Here is a 21,330-nt window from a genome sequence, read left to right as displayed (position 1 = left end):
GAATGCCGATCAACACGAAGAGCATCAGTCAGAGTCCAATGCAAAGACAGGGGAAACACCCCCCAAAACAGGAAGACGACAAACTAATCTCTTTTCCGAAGAAATAATGAATTTTAAAATGCCTAAGAATTTTACACTCTCCATGACTTTGGCACCATATAAGGGGATCGGAGATCCTAAAGTTCATATCACGAAATTCGAGTCTATGATGTTTCTCAATAGTGATTTCGATCCCATCTTGTGCCGGTCTTTTCCAACTTTTTTAGATAGAGCTGCCCTATTATGGTTTTCTAATTTACCTGCAGGAACCATAACCAGTTTCGACGAGTTTGCCAAGTTATTCATAAATCATTTTGTAGCATCTAAAATCTATGTGCGAGACTCGGACTACCTCAGCACAATTAAGTAAGAACAGCACGAAGCCTGAAGGACTACATGACACGCTTTACAATAGCAGCCATGGAGATCCCTGACCATAATCCAGAAGTGCAGTTGCACGCTATCAAGAGTGGCCTCCGACTTGGAAAATTCTAGGAAGCTATCGCCGTTGCAAAACCGAAAACATTGGAGGAATTTCGAGACAAAGCTACTGGACAAATCGAAATAGAGGAGTTACGCGAAACTCGGAGGAATGAGAGACCACCGTTCAGGAAGGAAGAAGACAGGCCCTACAGGCCCCAGAATAAAGATTCTAAAAAACCTTTTAAGCTAGCTCCGAAATTCGATTCATACACCAAGTTCAATACCAAAAGGGAGGACATTATCAAAGAAATCCTTCACAATAAGCTCATAAAACTGCCAAGCAGAGCAGGTACGTACCAAGACCAAAGGTACGTCGACAAAACAAAACACTGCGCCTTAAACCAAAAGTTCTACCACACCACTGATGAATGCATGGTGGCTAAAGACACACTAGAAAGGCTGGCACGACAAGGGTTGCTGGACAAATACATCGGCAGACAAGTGCAAAAAGAGCTGTCAACCTCGGACGAGGTAGAACATCCAAAGACAAACAACGAAAAGTCCCAATGGCAGAATAGTCAACCACCAAAGAAAGTCATTAATTATATTTCAAGAGGGTTCGCGTGCGGTGGAGAAACAAGCTCGGCCAGAAAAAGAAGTTACAGAACTATGTTAACAGTATAAGATGTCACGCCTGTACCCAGAATTCCTGATATAACGTTCACAAGCAAGGACTTTGAGACCAAGACTCCTAACCTCGATGACCCTATCGTCATCTCAGTAACAACTGGAGACCTCCTAATCCGAAAAGTCCTATTAGATCAGGGAAGCAGTGCCGACGTTATGTTTCTATCAACCTTCAAGAAGATGCAATTGAATAAAAAAGTGTTACAATCATCCCCCGGCGAACTAGTCGGGTTTTCAGGGGAGAGAGTCCCCGTAACAGGTTACGTTTGGGTGAGGACGACCTTAGGAGAACATCCTCACTCAAAAACTTTAGACATCCAATATTTAATTGTTGATTGTTTTAGTCCTTATAATATTATTTTAGCGAGACCATTTTTAAATGCTTTTGGAGTTATAGTCTCCACTATTCACTTGTGTGTTAAGTTTTGTTAAGAGAAAAGAGCCATAGAAACAGTACATTCAGACAGGAAAGAAGCAAGAAAATGTTATAATGCAAGCCTAAAAATGAAGCATGCGCCGATAACGAGAATAAAATCGGTATACAACATCAAAAACGTACCAGAACTTGCCGAGCTTGACCGTCGCGTCAACCATGATCAATGGCCTACCCTAACAGACGACCTGAAAAGGGTAAGTCTAACAAACAATGAAAGTCAATATACTTACATCGGTTCCACTTTACTTGCAGGATACACAAAGCAAATAACAGACTTGCTACAAGCCAATGCTGACCTCTTTGCTTGGACCCCGGCAGACATACCGGAAATACACCCAGAGGTCATATGCCACAGATTAGCTCTGGATCCCAAAGCTCGGCCGATAAAGCAAAAGAAAGGATACCTCGGACATGAAAAAGCTGAAGCAGCGACTAAGGAGGTACAAAAATTATTAAGCGCAGGTTTCATCCGCGAACTACGTTTCACAACGTGGTTGGCGAATGTCGTGATGGTCAAAAAGAGTTCGAAAAAATGGAGAATGTGCACAGACTTCACTGATCTTAACCGGGCTTGCTCAAAAGACTCGTATCCACTGCCGTGCATTGACAAACTCGTTGACAGTACTTCTGGGTATCAGATATTGAGTTTCATGGACGCGTACTCAGGTTACAACTAGATACTCATGCACCCCTTAGACAAGGACAAAACAGCCTTCATCACCGACCAGGGGAACTTTTGCTACAAAGTCATGCCATTCGGACTCAAGAACGCCGGTGCAACCTACCAACACTTGATGGACAAAGTCTTCCAGGATCAGATCGGCAAGAACATAGAAGTATACGTGGACGATATGGTTGTAAAATCAAACACTCAAGAAAAGCATTTACCCGACCTCAGATAAGTCTTCGGCTAACTACGAAAATATAACATGCGCCTCAACCCAGAGAAGTGTGTATTCGGAGTTCAAGGAGAAAAGTTTTTAGGGTTTATGTTAACAGACAGAGGAATAGAGGCAAACCCTGACAAGTGCAAGGCAATCTTGGACATGAAGTCGCCATCAACAATCAAAGAGGTGCACCAACTTACAGGAAAGCTAGCCACCCTATCAAGATTCTTAACAACAATGGCAGCAAGGTCCGATCACTTCTTCAACACATTACGAAAATCAAAGAAATTCGAATGGACAGAGAAATGCGAAAACGCGTTCGTCGAGTTCAAACAGATATCATCATCGCCTCCCATATTGGCAAAGCCAAAACCTGGTAACTCGTTATATTTGTATCTTTCAATATCTGCTAATTCGATTTCATCTGTGCTTGTAACAGAAATAGGCCAACAACAAAACCCAGTTTACTTTGTCAGCAAAATCCTGCAGAACGCAGAAACGAGATATCCGACCATCGAAAAGTTAGCCTACATCCTAGTAATCACAGCGAGACGCATAAGGCACTATTTTCAGAGCCACAAGGTCATAGTACGAACGAATCAACCACTACGACAAGTACTGACCAGGCCTGACCTTGCAGGAAGATTGACCAAATAGTCCATCGAGTTATCCGAACACGACATAGAATACGAAACTCGGGGCTCTTTAAAATCCCAGTCACTAGCTGACTTTGTAGCGGAATTTACCACCACCATAGACACCTACCCAGAGTGGGAACTATACACGGACGGAGCTTCCAATGAAGACGGGGGAGGAGCCGGAATCGTACTTTGAGACAACAATGGACTGACAACCGAGCAGTCAATAAAGTTCATATTCCCTATCAGTAACAACCAATCCGAATACGAAGCACTCTTGGCAGGCTTACGTTTGGCAAGAGAATGTGGAATAAAAAATATCAAGGTTTATTGCGACTCTCTGCTGGTGGTCCAATAGGTAAAAGACGCATTCCAGGTACGCGAACCTTCATTAAAACAATACTATATGCAGGTAAAACAATTAGCTAAACAATTCCAAAGTTTTTAGATAACACATATTAATAGAAATCAGAACAATAGGGCAGATGTTTTGTCCAAATTAGCTACATCAAGAAAATCGGAAACCAGTTTGTCACAAATAACATTGGAACATCCCAGTACTTGCAACAATCTTGTTTTAAGTTTATCACAGACAACAGACTAGAGGACCCCATACTTCAACTTCTTAAGGCATGGAGAAGTACCACAGGAAAAGTCAAAATAGACACTCTTCAGAAGGAAGACGAGTTCCTTCAGCATCATTGGTGACGACCTCTATCGAAGAGGATTTTCACGACCTCTACTTAAATGCTTGGGAGAAGAAGAAGCCGATCTGGCTATGGCCGAGGCTCATGAAGGAATCTGTGGCACACATGTGGGAGGCCGAAGTCTCGCAGCAAAGATACTGAGACGTGGGTACTACTGGCCATCGTTAAAGAAAGATTGCCTCGAGAAAGTACGAAAATGTGACAGCTGCCAAAAGTGCGCACCGATCATACACAACCCAGCCGAGATGTTACACACAACAGAGGTCGGATGGCCATTTCATAGATGGGGGATGGATATACTCGGGCCTTTTCCAATCTCGAAGGGTCAAGTAAAATTCCTTTTAGTAGCAATAGACTACTTTATAAAATGGATAGAGGCTCAACCCCTGGCTAAGATAACAGCGGACAAGGTAAAACATTTCATTTGGAAGTTTATTATATGCCGATATGGATTACCTATGGATATTGTTACTGACAATGGTAGGCAGTTCACAGATAGGAAAATAGTCTCTTTCTTATCCAATCTGAATATAAAACATCACTTTTCTTCGGTTGAGCACACACAAACTAATAGGCTCGCCGAAGTAGCTAACAAGGTCATTTTGCAGGCACTTAAGAAAAAGGTAACATTAGCAAAAGGAGAATGGGCCGAACTGGTACCCGAGATACTTTGGGGATACAACACTACCCCGCAAAGGTCGACCAACGAAACACCCTTTAAGCTGGTCTTCGGATCCGATGCTATGATCCCAGTTGAAATATCTCAGGGATCAATAAGGACAAACCACTTAGAGGACGGCATGAACAACCAAACAAGGAAGTCCGAACTGGACACACTAGAAGAAGTAAGAGACGAAGCAAGGATTAGAAGCGAAGCAATGCAATAAATAATACGGAACAAGTATAACAAGCGGGTCAGGCCTCGGACGTTACAACAAGGAGACCTAGTCCTCAGACGCTTAGAAGATGTTCGAAAACCACCAGGGCAAGGAAAGCTCGCCGCTAACTGGGACGGACCTTTCCAAATTACCAAAGTACACAGCCGAGGAGCATACTCGATACAAACTTTAGAAGGAGTCGACTTACCAAATACTTGGAACATCTCTTCATTATGATTGTATCATACTTAGTCACTTGTACATTTTGAAGCTCGAAAGGTACTCTTTTTCCTACCGCTGGAGTTTTATCCTGAAAAGGGTTTTACTCGGGGAGGTTTTAACGAGGCCGACCACTTCAAAATCATTTAAACAATATACAAGGTTGCACAAGACACCATTTTCAGATCATATCTACTCTAGCAGAATTTCTACAGTCATAAACATTCATATGCATTCAAAAATAAACAACATACATCACAAACAAAGTCATACTTGTTTGGCAACTAAACTACAAAACGAACAAAAAGAGTTCTCTCGACGGACACGATCCGCCAAAATACAAAATAAAAGTCACAAACTCATTTCTCATCTACATTAGCATTCTCATCCTGGACTTCATCTCCAGGCTCATCGTCAACCAATTTTCCCGCAATCACAATTTTGGTAACGTCAAATTGACTAGCGTCAAATTTAGGGGCGAACACATGAACCTGACTAACTACTCGATCAAATCCGGCAGCGAACATCTCTAAACCGCCATCTTCAAGCTCCTGAATCCGAGCAGTCAAACTTCCTTTTTCAACATCAGATTATTTTGATTGATGTTGAAGAGTGCGGACTTGGTCCTGCAGAGTCCCTATTTCACCCACCAAGTTTTTCATCTTTTTCGTCAGATCCATAATGACACCATCCCCCTCATTCAGTGATTTTTCAAGATCTCTTATCTTCTCGGTTTCCTTCTTCTCCTGAGCACCAGATAGCTCCAGGCCACGACCAACACATAGGAGCCTGGCAGCTACAACCTACGAAAATCATCAGGTATTTGTCAGTCATATCCTAAGCAAATAAGGAAAAACAAAATCACAAAAACCTACCTGAACATATTGGCCAACTGTTTCCTTCCCAGCACTGTTCAAAAGCTAAAAGTCAGAAGAACTTTGAGCAACTTTCTCAGAAAGCGCGGCATAAGGGAAACAGTCGCTCCAAACCGAGTCTGAACTCCCACCAGTAACAAAACCATGCAAACACATTTGGTTCTTCAAGTTACCCCTAACCCGACCACCGCTGGCGAAATCAAAGCCGAAAAGAACCTCGAGCAAGTCCTCAAGCTCTGGACATTTCCTCTTCTCACCCTGAGGAATCGCACTAGACTGCGCACCTTCAGCAACCACTTCTTTCAAGACATTGCTAACTGAAGCTCCTTTTCCTTCCCGTTTTTTCTCAAAGAAAGTTTGCATCTTCGCCGAGGACAAGCTCGGAACCCTGCCACCTGAAAAGGAAAACATGCAACAAAAGCTCGGTAAGTGAACACAGCAAATAGTCAAAACAGTGAAAATCCTCTAAAAGCAACTCACCAATATTTTTGGCCAACCCATCAGGGTCATTTTCACGCTGAAGAAGCTCAGCAGTGGACAATAACTTACCAGAAGAAAAACATTCAATAAGATACTCCAAAACAAAATCCTCCTCCTCAGACCTCTCCAAGGCATCAAGAACCTGCATAGGCTCAGGACACCAATAGAGGGGAAATCTCTCACACAACTCCTCATCAAGAAAAAAAGGATACTCAGTCTCAAAGGATCAAATTTTCACGAACATCTCTTTAAAGCTTTTAAAAGAGGATTTAAACAAGGCGAACAAGGAACGCCCTGGATAACTGCTCAAGTTTATTCAGAGGCCCTTACACATTCCTTTTGATTGAAAAAGTGAAAAAAACAAGTTAAGAGAGGACGTATGGTCCAAAAAGGCAATCATAATTTCAAAACCACGAAGGAAAGCCCAGGAGTTGGGATGAAGCTGGGAGGAGGCGCAGTTCAATTGAGTAAAAACCAGGCACTCAAATTTTGTGAATGGAAGTTTCACATTCAACTCAGAAAACAGACATGTGTAAGCGTAGAAATATGCCCAATCTCCCCTCCTCTCGCAGACCCTCTCTTCCTCGTTACATGCAATTAACTCAACGCCACAATGAGAGCCTTTACGAACCCAGTCACAAACACTAAGTGAAGCTAGCATCTTTGGGTTTTGAAAAAGAGATGCGCGACACTTAACGTCTACATAAACCCATTTGTAAAGGTCATCCTTGACCTCGACAACTTTGTCTTCTGGTTTCATCATCACAAAAAATAAAGAAGAAAGGTGAAAACAAAGAACACTAACCTTTCGAAGCCATCCTCCCCTGAAGAAGTAAAGTGAAAAACTCTCCCACACACCACAAAGACCACAAAACCATACCCACAAAACCGTCCCGACGTTATACCCCGGAAAGACCATGTCCAACAAACAGAACGCGAGATATTGGGTCAAAGATCAGGCCAGTTAGCTTCAGGATAAGTATCAGTGCTTAAGCTTGGATACGGGGCCGAGGATCTCGGACCGACTAACGTACCTCTTCATCTTAAATAGCGCTACTCAGATAGACTCAGGACGAAACTAACTCCACTATTGTGATAATTGTTAAGATATTATTAGTATTCCTGTGTAGAGACTGACTTAAGCATCAGAGTCCTTTTTGCAGGTGCTCCACACTACTCGGACGAGGCTAGAACCGGTGGCACGACCCTCAGCTGAAGAATATCACAAGCATTCCAGTAGCCGTCACCGACCTATACCTTGGATCAAGAGCTGAGACAGGAACATATACAAATAAATATATTTTGATAATTGATAAACTCTCTAACCAAATAAAAAGAAAAAGATAAAAAAAATAAATTAGTCTCTAATTTTTTGTCTGAGAAACATTTAAATTTTTAAAAATTAAAAAATATATTTAAATTTTTGATCTCTTTAAAATTTAAACATTTGATCATTTCGTTTATATAAAACTGCAAAACATAATAGAGATATTTGATATAGATGTCGTTTGGCAGAGGTGACCGTTACAACCTGTTACATAGACAGTGTAAAAAAAGTTTAAGGACAAAAAAAATTCTAATATTACACTATTTTAGGATTAGCGGATTTTTCTTCATTTTCTTTTTACATTGCTCAAAAGAGAGGGTGAGAAGGCACACTAATTAATATTCGAACGTAGTGTTTCTTTTGGCTGTGTTTTGGGTCAGATCGGTTTATTCGATTCTATCTGTTGATAAAAATATATTAGAATTTTTTTTTGTCTTTAAACCTTTTCTATATCATCTAGTAGAATGTCGTAACATGATAGAAGGGAGTCAAGCTCATGATGGTTTCTGATACACAGTTACTTAGGAATCGGCATGATATACATGTTAGTTAGATAGTTTTGGAGTTTGTTAGGAGAATGCCAGCATGGCACTAGTTAGTTAGAGGTTAATTTAAGCCTTTTGGATATTTGTAGTCACAAGACATTGTATATATAAACCTACATGTAACTAGTTAGAGGAGTGAGATTCATTATTATAGAAATGTGAATACAAGAGAGCAATTTCTCTCTCTGCGTTCATAGCTCTCTGCTTCTTCTCTATGCATGATTTCTCTCTTTGCAAGCTCTTGAACGCAACCTTTTATCATGGTGCGGTGAGCGTGGATCAAACACGCGACCTTCAGATCTTGAGACTATGTAATGGCCGACTCAGAAGGCAACTCGAATAAGGAAGATCAACAATTCTCGGCTTCAGATCTTCAAAAACTGGCGAAATTGATGAATCTTCAGCTGGTACTGATGCATAATCAAATGCCTCAAGCAGGGAAGACGAGCTGGAACTTGCTACAAGATATTTTGAGTCCATTTTATCTCCAGCCTGGCGACAATCCAGGTATACCTCTCACAACGAATCCATTAACAATTCTAAACTATCACTCTTGGTCGAAGTCAGTTTTGTTGTCCTTGAAATCAAAGAACAAGCTAAGTTTCATCGACGGTTCCCTCCCAAAACCGAACAGATTTGACGATTCATTTCACGCCTGGGATAGGTGCAATACTCTAGTCTTGTATTGGATGCACGCATCTATTAGTAGTGAAATTTTGCACAGTGTTCTATCATGCAATGTAGCGTGTGATCTCTGGAAAGATCTTAGGCACCGATTTTATTAGGGAAATTTGTTTAGAATTGTAGAATTGGAAGAGGAAATGTTTGCGATTAAACAAGGTGATTTCTCTATCACATCTTATTTTACAAGACTCAGTTTTATGGGAGGAACTAGATGAATTCCAACCAATTATAAAATGTGAATGTGATGATTCATGCTCATGCGGCATTGAGCTTATGAAGAAGTATAGGTCTCAGACTCATATTGTTCGATTATTGAGAGGACTGAATGACGATTACTCAACAGCCAGATCTCAGATCATGCTCATTAAGCCACTCCCTGATGTGAATGAGGTTTATTCATTACTGTTGCAGCAAGAGCGCCAGCTACCACGCTCAAGCCATGGCGATGGGAAGCTGTTAATAAATGCTGCCATGAACTTCAATAACCCCTCCAACAATCGTTTTTGTGGAAGTAGGCAAGATGACTCACGTGGCAGGGCAGGGGGCGCTCCAACCGGGGGAGAGGCACTAATGGATGTGGTCAATTGAGGAAGTGCTCACACTGTGGGAGGACTGGACATTTAGTTGACACATGCTACCATAAGCATGGTTTCCCTCCTCACTATAAGCATATTTCTGACCTAAAAACCATCAACAATGTGAACACTGATGAAGATTTGCAAAAGATCAGTGAGCCCCATTTGGAAGATAGTGAGAGCTTGGACTACCTATTTTCGAAGGAACAAAAAACAAGCTTTAATTGAGTTGTTCCACAACCATGGTGGCAAGCCTGCTCAAAACATCAATCTGGCTACTGAAGTCTATGCTCCATCCAAAGGTATATACAAAATTCTATCTATCTCCAAACATAAATTGAAGTGCACAGATTGGATTGTCGACACAGGTGCCACGACACATGTGGCTTGTTCTTTAAAATTGTTCACTAGTTTTCGAAGAGTAAATCCAATCACACTTCAATTGCCAGATGGTTCAAGAATTGTCACTGCCATCAGCGGGACAATTAATTTTTCAACCAAATTTCAACTTCAAAATGTTCTATATGTTCCATCTTTTACTTTCAACCTTATCTCTATTTCAAAAGCTACTGCATCCCTTTTATGCCGATTCACGTTCAATGATTTGAATTGTGAGATCCAGGACAAGATGAGCTTGAGGATGATTGGCACTGCTGAACTAACTGCAGACCTATATATCTTGGACTCTGCCCACATGCATACACTACACTTACTCTCACAACACTCTCAATTAGTCAATAAGGAAGGTTGTGTCAATAATGTTGTAAATAAGTCCGATTTGGTAGCCCTATGGCATAGTAGACTAGGACATATTGCTAATAATAAAATAGAGGCTATGCAAAAGCACTATGATTTTCTTCAGAGCTAAATGAAACATGTCCCTTGTGAACCCTTCCATTTTGCTAAGAAAAAGCGCATTCCTTTCCCTCTTAGCAAAACAAAATCCACTTCTTGTTTTGATATCATCCACATGGACATTTGGGGGACATTAGTTGTTGCTTTTAGTCAAGGCCATAAATATTTCTTGTCCATTGTGGATGACAAGAGCAGGTTCACCTGGGCATATTTCATGAAGAGCAAAGCTGAAGTAGCACATTTAGTTCTCATTTTTGTACAATTAATTAATACATAATTTCAAAAACGAATAAAATGCATAAGAAGTGATAATGGCAAAGAGTTCCTACTGTACTCTTTTTATGAATCAAAAGGAATCATTCATCAAACTACTTATATGGAAACTCCACAACAAAATAGAGTCGTGGAGCGCAAGCATCAAGATATGTTAAATATGGCTAGAGCGCTTATTTTTCAAAGTCATTTGCCTCATCATCTTTGGACTTTTGCTATAGCTCATGCCATACATATCTTGAACCGAGTTCCCTCTAGCTCTATAAATGCATCAAGCCCCTTTCAAGAATTGTTCCACTCTTTACCTGACATCTCTTATTTTCGAACTCTTGGGTGTTTGGCCTTTGCTTCCACTTTAAGTGCTCACAGAAAGAAATTGGAAAAGAGAGCAAGAAAGGCTATTTTCTTGGGGTTCAAAACGAATACTAAAGGTTTTTTATTGATGGATCTATACTCAAAAGAGGTTTTTCTCTCAAGAGATGTCATCTTCTATGAGAAAAATTTTCCCTTTCACCAATACAATGCTTTTAATGATTCACATGGTGCATCTATTTTGGATACCTTTCCATTCTATCATAATGATTTAGCACATCATGCTTCTGCACAATCCTCCTCTATTGTGCCTCAAATGCTGCCAGTTTGTTCACACATACCTTCAAGCACACAAACACATCACCCTACTTATGCATCCTTAAATCAGTAGGTGTCACCCTTGCATTCTCCACACTTGCATGTTGATCACAACATGACAACATTTGCTTCAAGCCCCCCATCTAACTCACCATCACATGATCATGTAGCTTTAGAACAACCTCATGTAGACCAGCATCTTAGGTGCTCAAATAGGATTTGAAAGCCACCTGCACGTTTAGCAGATTTTCAATGTATGTAGGTTCTATGTGAATCAGATTCTTCCTCTGGTGCCTCATCCTCATTTTCACGGCATCCTATCTCTCAATTCATTTCATATGAACATCTCTCCCCGTCTCACAAAGCCCTTTCCGTCGCCATCAACAATCTCACCGAACCTCAAAGTTTTGAGCAAGCTATTCAACATGATTGTTGGCGCAAGGCAATTAGGGATGAACTTCTGGCCCTCGAAACCAACAAAACCTGGGTAATCACCACTCTTCCAAAGGGAAATCATGACGTTGGGTGCAAGTGGGTCTTCAAGACCAAACTCAAGCCAGACGGATCGGTAGATCGCCATAAGGCCAGGTTGATGGCAAAGGGCTACACTCAATTAGCTGGATTTGACTACTTTGATAAATTTTCTCCTGTGGTGAAAATGTCCATATTTCGGGTTCTGCTAGCTCTCGCAGCCCAGAAGGGTTGGTTCCTTCACCAACTCGACGTGAACACGGCATTCCTCTATGGGGATCTTCCTGAGACTGTGTACATGAAGCTTCCCCCCGGTCTCTCCGCACCTCCCAACAGTGTGTGCAAACTTGAGCATTCTCTCTATGGTCTTAAGCAGGCAAGTCGGCAGTGGAATCATAAATTGTGCTCTGTTTTGAAGGCGTCAGGCTACACCCAATCGCAAGCTGATCATTCTCTATTCACCAAAGGCAACTCAACTGCCTTCACTACCCTTTTAGTGTATGTTGACGATCTTGTTCTAGCTGGAAATGACATGAAAGAAATTGAAAGAGTGAAATCCCTCTTGGATGCCAAGTTTAAAATCAAGGACATGGGGGTTCTCAAATACTTCCTTGGGTTTGAAGTTGCAAAGAGTAGCCAAGGCATCCTTCTCTACCAACGTAAGTATGCAATTGATCTCTTAGATGAGTTTGGCCTTCTGAATGCCAAGCCCACCTCCACCCCGATGAATTATACTGCTCCCCTGTCAAAGGATGCCGGTTCACCTTTGTCCGACTTAACTCCCTATCGTAGGCTCATAGGGAGGCTGCTTTACTTGACGAATACTCATCCAGATATTAGCTTCGCTGTCAACAAGCTCAGCCAATATCTGGACTGTGCCACGGACGTACATTTCAAGGCTGGGCTGCACATTTTGAAGTATATCAAAGGCGCTCCTGCAAGAGGAATTTTATAATCCACCGCCTCCGACTTATGCCTCATTGGCTATTCTGATTCTGATTGGGGAACGTGCCCAGATACAAGGCGCTCGGTGTCCGGGTTCTGTTTCTTCTTGGGTTCCTCTATTGTCTCATGGAAGAGTCGAAATCAGCTTATGGTGGCACGTTCTTCTGCAGAGGCAAAATATTGTGCATTGGCGTTGGTGACATGCGAAGGGAGATGGCTCATGTACATTCTCAGAGATTTGCAAGTCCCTTTACGTAGGCCGATTACCCTGTTCTGTGATAATCAATCAGCGATTCATATTGTTTCGAACCCAGTTTTTCACAAGCGTACCAAGCATATCGAAATTGACTGCCACACTGTTTGAGATCGAGTGCAGGATGGTTCTTTGAAGCTGTTACCGGTCCCTTCCTCTGAACAGGTTGCTGATATTCTCACCAAGAGCTTGGCACCAGGGCCATTTGCAAAGATTCATTGCAAGCTTGGAATGCATGACATTCATGTTCCAAGCTTGAGGGAGGCTGATAGAAGGGAGTCGAACTCATGATGGTTTCCGATACACAGTTAGTTAGGAATCGGCATGATGTACATGTTAGTTAGATAGTTTGGAAGTTTGTTAGGAGAATGCCAGCATGGCACTAGTTAGTTAGAGATTAATTTAAGCCTTTTGGATATTTGTATTACAAGACACTGTATATATAAACCTACATGTAACTAGTTAGAGGAGTGAGATTCATTATTATAGAAATGTGAATACAAGAGAGCAATTTCTCTCTTTGCGTTCATAGCTCTCTGCTTCTTCTCTATGCATGATTTCTCTCTTTGCAAACTCCTAAACGCAACTTTTTATCATAACGATCATTTTTATAGAACAACATCTACGTCAAATATTTCTTTACAATCCCATATGAACAGAAAAATTCAAGTGTTCAAATTTTAAGAAAATAAAAAAATTAAATGCATTTTTCAATTTTTAAAACTTTAAATATCCATAGGACAAAATATCAAAGTCTCACTTTGTCTTTTTCTCAAATTCCAAGTACAGTACAATTATACACGAGTTCCATGACTTGACGTCCTAATACACAAATGAGAAATATATTGTGATTTTTTACTCATTTTTCTTTACACTAATCAAATTAACTTTGTTTCTTTTCTGTATTCTTGGATTTATTTTATTCCCTAATAGTAACAAAAAAATGAAGTAGGTAAGCTAAGGAATGTAGGGCTAGTAACCAGTAAAATAGAGTAAGATTTAGATTTTATTCTAATTATATTTGTAGTTTTAGATTCTCTTTAAAATTTAATTTAATTTTATATTATCTGTAGATTGATAAATTTTTTATGTTAATCTTATTTTCGTTCTAAAGTTTTATATTTGATTCCATTTAATTCTATCTATAATAAATTATTTTTTTTCAATCAAACGTGATATTTAATTATTGCATATTTTATAAAATATTAATAAAATAAAAAATATAAAATTAAGTTCATGTTAAAATTAAAGGTAATAAAATTATAATGAAATTCATGTTAAAATTACAAAAAGAAGAAGATGTGATTTTAATCTCCATCAATTTTATTATACATGCTTAATAATTTTTACTATATATTATAATATAGCAGGGTGCCAATAAGTCGAATAAGATTAGGTCTAAATTCATATCTGACTCTACCTGTAGTTCAATCTACTTTACTCTTATCAACTTGACCAGTTGCGAATCAAATTGCCAACTCTATCAAAATAAATTTAGTTGAATTGAGTACCACAGATATAATTAATATTGCCTATCCTAAAAAAATAACTAATACATTAGACTTTATTAACTGCATGCAATTTATAATTAAAAAAATTAATAACGCTATTTGTATATTAAACTTTTTGAATATTTCTATAAAACATATAACTATTATTAATTAATTATATAATTAAACTATTTTTTAATTAGAAAAATAAAAAGTACACGTTAATTGTTAAAAATACTAATAATATTAAAATAATATTTATGATGAAAAATAGCAAGATTTAAAGGTACAAAACACGTTTGGTAGCTAAAGAGTTTCATCATGTTGAAAGCGTTGATTTTTACCAGAGCAAGAGTTGGCCTAATTAACTCTTGTTCTCTCTAAAAACTGGACCATTAGCCAATTCAATTTTAATATGCCTTTTTAAACTGGGACTTGCATCAAAATATCTATGTCTCAACCACTTTGTTTTGAAGAAAGTCCACCCAATTTGGTTTGCAAATTGAATAGGAGCCTTTATTAGGGGTGTTCGCAGTGCGGTTTAATTCGGTTTTAAGAAAAAAAGTCATCCAATCCGAACGCTTAATTTATGTGCGGTACGGTTTGGATTAGATGAACTTTTTTTGGAAATCTAATCCGATCCGATTAAAAACGGTTTGGATCGGTTTAGATTTACGGTTTTTTAAATAAAAAATTTAAATACATATAACAAGTCTCAATATCAAATTTTAAATAACCAACAATGACATAACAAGTCATAACAAGTCTTAACAATATCTTAAAAAGCCAACGATAATATAACAATAGAAATAAAATTATAGGTTAGTTAAAATAAATAAATAAATAATATTTTGAACATAAAATATTTATTAAATAATAATAATACTTGAATAATAGAAAAATGTATAACAAATTGAACATGTTATAAGTATAATTGTAAATATAATAATAAAATAATAATATTATAGCACATTGTGCGGTTTGGATTAGATTGGATCGGTTATGAAAAATAGATCCAAAATTCGATCCAATCCAGCGGTTTGCAAAAAATAGAATCAATCAAATCTGAATTAGTGTGATTTTAATCAATTTTTGGTTTAAATTGGATTAGATGAACGGTTTAATTTGAATCGATTTGGATTTGAACACCCCTAGCCTTTATTGTATAAAACAAGCACTTAGAGGAGAATGGTTTATAAAATTAAGTAATACTCTTTATTTTTTTAGTTTCACAATGCCAATTCGGATATCTCTCTTGTTATTAAATAATATGATCCTAAGTCAATTATTTATATGCTATGTTATGTTGATGATACAATTATCATAAAAAATGACTTCTTTAAAATAGAACACATGATTAATTCAACAACTTATTAGTGTTTTTACTTTAAAAGATTTGGGCATGCTAAACTATCTTTTAGAATTGAAGTAAATATATAGTAGCTGTTTCGAGGGTTACCTGAAACGTTAATTTGGACTTGAGGTAGTATTTGACTTGTTCTTATGTCGAGGTTTTGTCGTCCGAATTCTTCGTGAGGAGGTGGGGTGATACTTTTAAGAGTCTTTGATACTTAAATTAGCAAGGATTTTAGGCAGATTTTTTTAGTAGATTAGAACGTGAATATACTTGAGCGGTGTCAGTGTATTTATAGTAGAGTTAATAACCACTTTTTAGATTAGTTCTAAATTTGTTGGTGGATAACTGTTTCCTTTATCTTAAAAGTTTGTTAAGATCTATCTTTTAGTGAAGGTAGAAATAGTAGGAGAGATTCAGAAAAATAGTTACTTATTTGGATAAGTAGGGCTAGACTCCTTTTGTCGTGTCCGACTTTTTAAAGAGGTCAGATAAACGGTAGAAGTAATTTCTTTTGGTTGGACCTTTTATCTTTATTAGACCTAATTTTATGTTTTAGGTTAGAGTATAAATAGTAACAACCAAGGACAATTACAATTTTGTATTCCAAAGAACAAAACATCATGGTTTTTGTGTAATAAATTTAGGAATTATAGATTATATAGTTTTTTTTACTCTGATTGAGCTACAATAGAAAATGAAAAATCAATGTCAAATTAAAAAAAAAAAAAAAAACTAATCTCATTTCATGATCTTGCAGAAAAGAAACCATAATTAGTAGATTCTTTACAGAAATAAAATTTCATTAGTAGCATGTAAAGTAGAGATGGTCTAGATACAAAACTTGTTAAAAGAGTTGTAGCTATAGCTTCACGCGCGCCATATGAAAAGGATTCGTTCCTCCAAGGATTGAGCTCTTGTCTTGGTTTGTGTTGGTTGGAAGGGTGAACATCAAGGATCGTCTGAGTAGATTACGGGTTCTTGACCAGAATGACAGGCTTTGTGTATTATGTTCTAAGTCTGATGAAACTGTATTCCATTTGTTTCTTGGGTGTGATATCACTTGGCAGGTGTGGTGTGCTTGGCTGCATGCGTTTGGTAGGAGTTGGTGCTCGCCCGGTACTCTAAAGGACCACTTCGAAAGCTGGACAAACATGGCAATATGGAAGGTCGAGAGAAAGAGGTGGTTCCTTGGGTTCTTTGCTGTTGTCTGGACAATCTGGATATAAAAGAATGCCAGGCTGTTTCGAAACAAAGCATCCAGCTTGCGGGAAATTATAAACAAGTCTTTTGCTTCTGCTGAGAAATAGTTTGGAGGTAAAACCGTTGGTTGTTGATCCCAAGTCAAAGTTAACAAGGAGGTGGTTGCTTTCATAAGATATATAGAGTTGGTTTTATTTCCTAATTCATGAACTTGTAGCTCTTTTTAATGCTCCACTCTGTTGTGTTGAGCTCCTTTTAATTCAAAAAAAAAGAGTTGCATATTAGTCTTCAAGCATCACTTACAATCTTCTATGATAATATGAGCACAATCATGTTAACTACCAATACAGTTCTATACGATAAAATAAAACACTTTCAATTGGATATTCAAATGGTAAGGAACAAAATGAATAAGAGACTATTACATGTAATTTACATACTTAAGGTTTAAAAAGTATACATCCTCAAAAAATTATTTTTAGCGGTCATATTCAACTATTTAAATTATAAACTTAGAGTGATCTCAGAACTAATAGTGAGTTTGAGAAAAAGAATAAAGGTTAGTTTAGTTAGTTAAAATTAATTAATGAATAAACAAAAAAGGTTTTAGACAATTATATATGGATGAATAATATAGTCGTTATTCTCACATTGTGAGATTCAACCAAAATATATCGTAATTTATTATTATTATTATTATTATTATTATTATTATTATTATTATTATTATTATTATTGTAAGATCCATAATTTTCAAAAAAAATATTATCATAAATTAATTTTAATTTATTTATTCATTAAAAATTTTATTTTCAGAAAATATTTTATTAAAAATAATTAAATTAAATTTTGACAATTAAATTAGAAATTTTACTTAATATTATAATTATTGAATAATTTTCTATATTTAAATTAGGCAGCTTAACAGTTGTAAAAGAATAAAAATTTTATACAATTTAGTTAAATAATAGAGATTCTATAATTTAATACTTTAATTTTATAAATAAAGAAAATTAATTATATTAAATTTAATTTTAAATTAAAATATTTGATTAAAAGTTAATTAATAAATTAATAATCAAATAACATTTTCAAATAATTCTAAAGGATTAAATTAAATTTTTAATTAATATTCTATACCCCTAATTTTATTAAAATTACCTAAACTACCCTAATCCTAACTTTAATTAAATCAAACCCGAACCCCCTAACTTAACCCTACCGTCATTCACTTTCCTATTTCTTAACCTAACCTACGGGAGAAAGGGAAATAAGGAAAGAAAGGGAAAATAAGGAAAACGGGGGAAGAAAGGGGAAATAAGAAAAGAAAGGGGAAATAAGGAAGGCAGGGGGGAACTTGAGAAGTGGGGAACTGAGAAAGGAAGAAAGGGAAAGCGAGTGACGAGAGAAAGAGAAGCGGAGAGGGAGAAGAAGAAGAAAAGTGAGTTGAGAGGAAGAAGTCGCCGCCACTGCGGTCCGCGTTCACGTCGTCGTCGTCGTAGCGTCGCCATCCTTGCGCCAGTCGCTGCCGCTGTCGGCGATGAAGCCCGTCGCCGCCATTCGCGCCTCTATCGCCGCCAGAACTACACGCCGTCGCTGGAGTCTGAACGCCGCTGCAACCACCACGTGTTATCATCTTCAGATCCGCCGCCGTTTGAGTCGTGAACAGGGGAACACGCGTGAAGGAAACTGTTGCGGAGCAGTCGTCCCCGCCACGAAGTCCGTCGCCGTTGCTGCTGCTGTCAGCGCCGTTGTCTATGGGTGAGGCAGAGGAGAGAGATCCGGGAGGAAGGGAGGATCGGGACCTGTCCAGCCACCGCGCACAGTTGCCGCTCCTATCGCCGGCCATCCTCATCAAATCCGCCGCCTCCGAAGCTTCGGGCCACGATTTCTGACCGTGCCTCTGCCGCCGGAGAGCGCTGCTGCCACGGAAACCGCCTTTGAAGCCTGTGTATGTTAGAAACTGTCGCCGGAACCCCTGTCTTATTGGTAAGCACTTTGTTTCTGAAACTTCTTGAAAATCAATGTTCCGTTGCAATCTGTTGGAGATTCTGAGATGCTGGTACCGTAGGTTTGGATTCCGGTATTTGCGCGTTGTAATTAAGGTTGTTATTGAACCACCGGAGCTTCGGGAAGTGCCGGAGCTGCCGCCTGATCGGTTCAGAGAGTCACTGCTGCTTTGTTTCTCGTGGTGAGGTTATTTGATTCTATTTCAATTTATCGTAAATGTTCCATTACTAATTTCGTTCTGTTCCGCTCAATATCAATTTCGCTTTAAATTCCAATTTATGTCAGAAAAGTGTTGTTGCCGCGATTCTTGATGCCGCTGTTGATATTGTCTGAAAATAAACAAAAGAGGAATTGATGAGTCTAACTACTGAGCTTTGACTAAATCGAGGTAGGGGTTTTTCTTAAAATCTAATTTACATTACAGAGTTGTGATAAATAGATATTGATGCAAAGAGATATATTTTTGTGATTACATTTGTCTTGTGGATGTGATGGTTTGTTGGACTGAATTATTGGGTGTTTGATTGCTTGAGTGAAGTACGGTTGTTGATAAGAAATGGATTTGGAAAGTTATTTACTTGGTTATTATGAAAAGTGGTTTTTCTTGGTTTGAAGTTAAACCGGTTTGATTTTGAGTCGGTCTGATTTTATAAATAATTTAATACTTGAGCTGGTTTGACTTTAAAAAGAGTTTTATTATTGGAATTCGTCTGATTTGAAAATACTTTGATACTGGAATTGGTTGAATTTTGGAAAGTGATTGAGATTTGGAAATGGTTGAGAAAGGATTTGAGAAATGTTTGGATGGGACCCGAAAAGGGTGGCAGTGTCCGAGTTTTAAAGGAAATGCTGCCGAAATTTTATAAAATTGGGAGCTTTATTTGAAGTAATTAATTAAAAAGATTTGTTTTTAAACGTTCTATGTTTCAAGATTGATTTATTTATCAAAGAAAGAATTATGTTTTGAATTAGGACTGTTAATGAATGGGATGGAAAGAAGGATGATGAGGATTGATGAGGATTTTCCTTGAAATATGGTTTTTGAATGAAGTTGGAAATGAGATTTGGATTGATGAATGATTATGATGTTAAAAATGTTGAGATATGATCTTTGAATTATTTATATGGCTTATGAATTTGAAATATCTGGGATACGAGGTTCCCTGGATTAAGTGCCGTGGCTTGCCACCACGTGTACCAGGTTGAAAACTCGATACTCTGTTGATCCTACGATGTAAGTGTGTGACCGGGCACTATATAAATTCCCGGGAATGTTACCCCCATTGAGTAATATTGATTATTTGAGAAAAACTATGCATAGACTCTTGGGGATGCACGTCGGGGGACAGTCTAAGTACAATTCAGACTTGTCGGGTTGGCTGGATAACCGACAGATGAGCCTCATCAGCCATAGGACAGGCATGCATCATATGCACTTGTATGCTTTGCTTGAGTTTGAACTTGTTTTGGTTTGCCTAATTGCTAAACTGTTCGTAACTGCTACTTGGACTATTTGCTGTAACTGCTGCCTACTTGTGCTTTCCTTGTCTGCCTTGCCTGTGTTTGTCCTAGCGTGCTACATTTGAGATTGAACTTTGGTGCTATATTAATGATTGTATTGTTTGATTGCGTGATTGGTTTCTGATTGTAAGTTTCTTATAAGAAAGAAAAGGTTTCGGATTTCTGAAAGATTAAACATTGTTTCTTTGAAAAGGTTTTGAACAATTACCTATTGGTTTTTTTAAAAGATTCATAAGGCAATGATAATCACTGAGCTTGAAAACAGTTTTCTTATAAAATATCTTCTTATGACAATTTTGAAACTCCGTGGTGAGACCGTGTGGTTAGGTTCTCGCCCCCCTACAGCTTTACCTTTTCAGGAACCAAATGAAGAGGCATTAAGGAGTGTTATACTGCGTTTGGTTTATATATTTTTGTATTAATTAGCTTATTTTCTTCCCTCGTCTTTGTTATTACAAATTTGTAAGAGGGATAGGAGTTGTATGTTTTATATGTAAATTGTATTATGAGTTATTATATAAGGAGTTTTGTATATGAATCTATGCCTGCTTGTATTTTTTCTAAGATATAGTATTTATTTCCGGTTTTCGAAGAAATCAGCGATACAGTGTCGAGTCACAGACTCCTATTTTAGTATTTAGTATGTAAAGTAGTCGTAATACTTCTTGCTATCAGAGTGGCGCAGCCGGAAGCGTGACTTCTGATAGTGAGGGTGTTACAATTATTATTATTATTATTATTATTAGAATGAGACAAAAACAGAAAAAAAAAATCTCTTCATTTTTATGTTGGGCGTCACTAGAGCATTTAGACTGTATTTATTTTTAGAAATGGAACAGTGAGACAGGGACACAGAGACATAAAATTTTATTTGACAGATGAGACATAGATAGAGATATTATGTTCAGAGACACTGAATTAGTGT

The sequence above is a fragment of the Arachis ipaensis genome, chromosome B2, assembly GCF_059453495.1.
Source record: "Arachis ipaensis isolate K30076 ecotype BB chromosome B2, ASM5945349v1, whole genome shotgun sequence".
Lineage (NCBI taxonomy): Eukaryota > Viridiplantae > Streptophyta > Magnoliopsida > Fabales > Fabaceae > Arachis > Arachis ipaensis.
The sequence above is the reverse complement of the archived record's forward strand: the minus strand, read 5'-3'. Positions refer to the sequence as shown.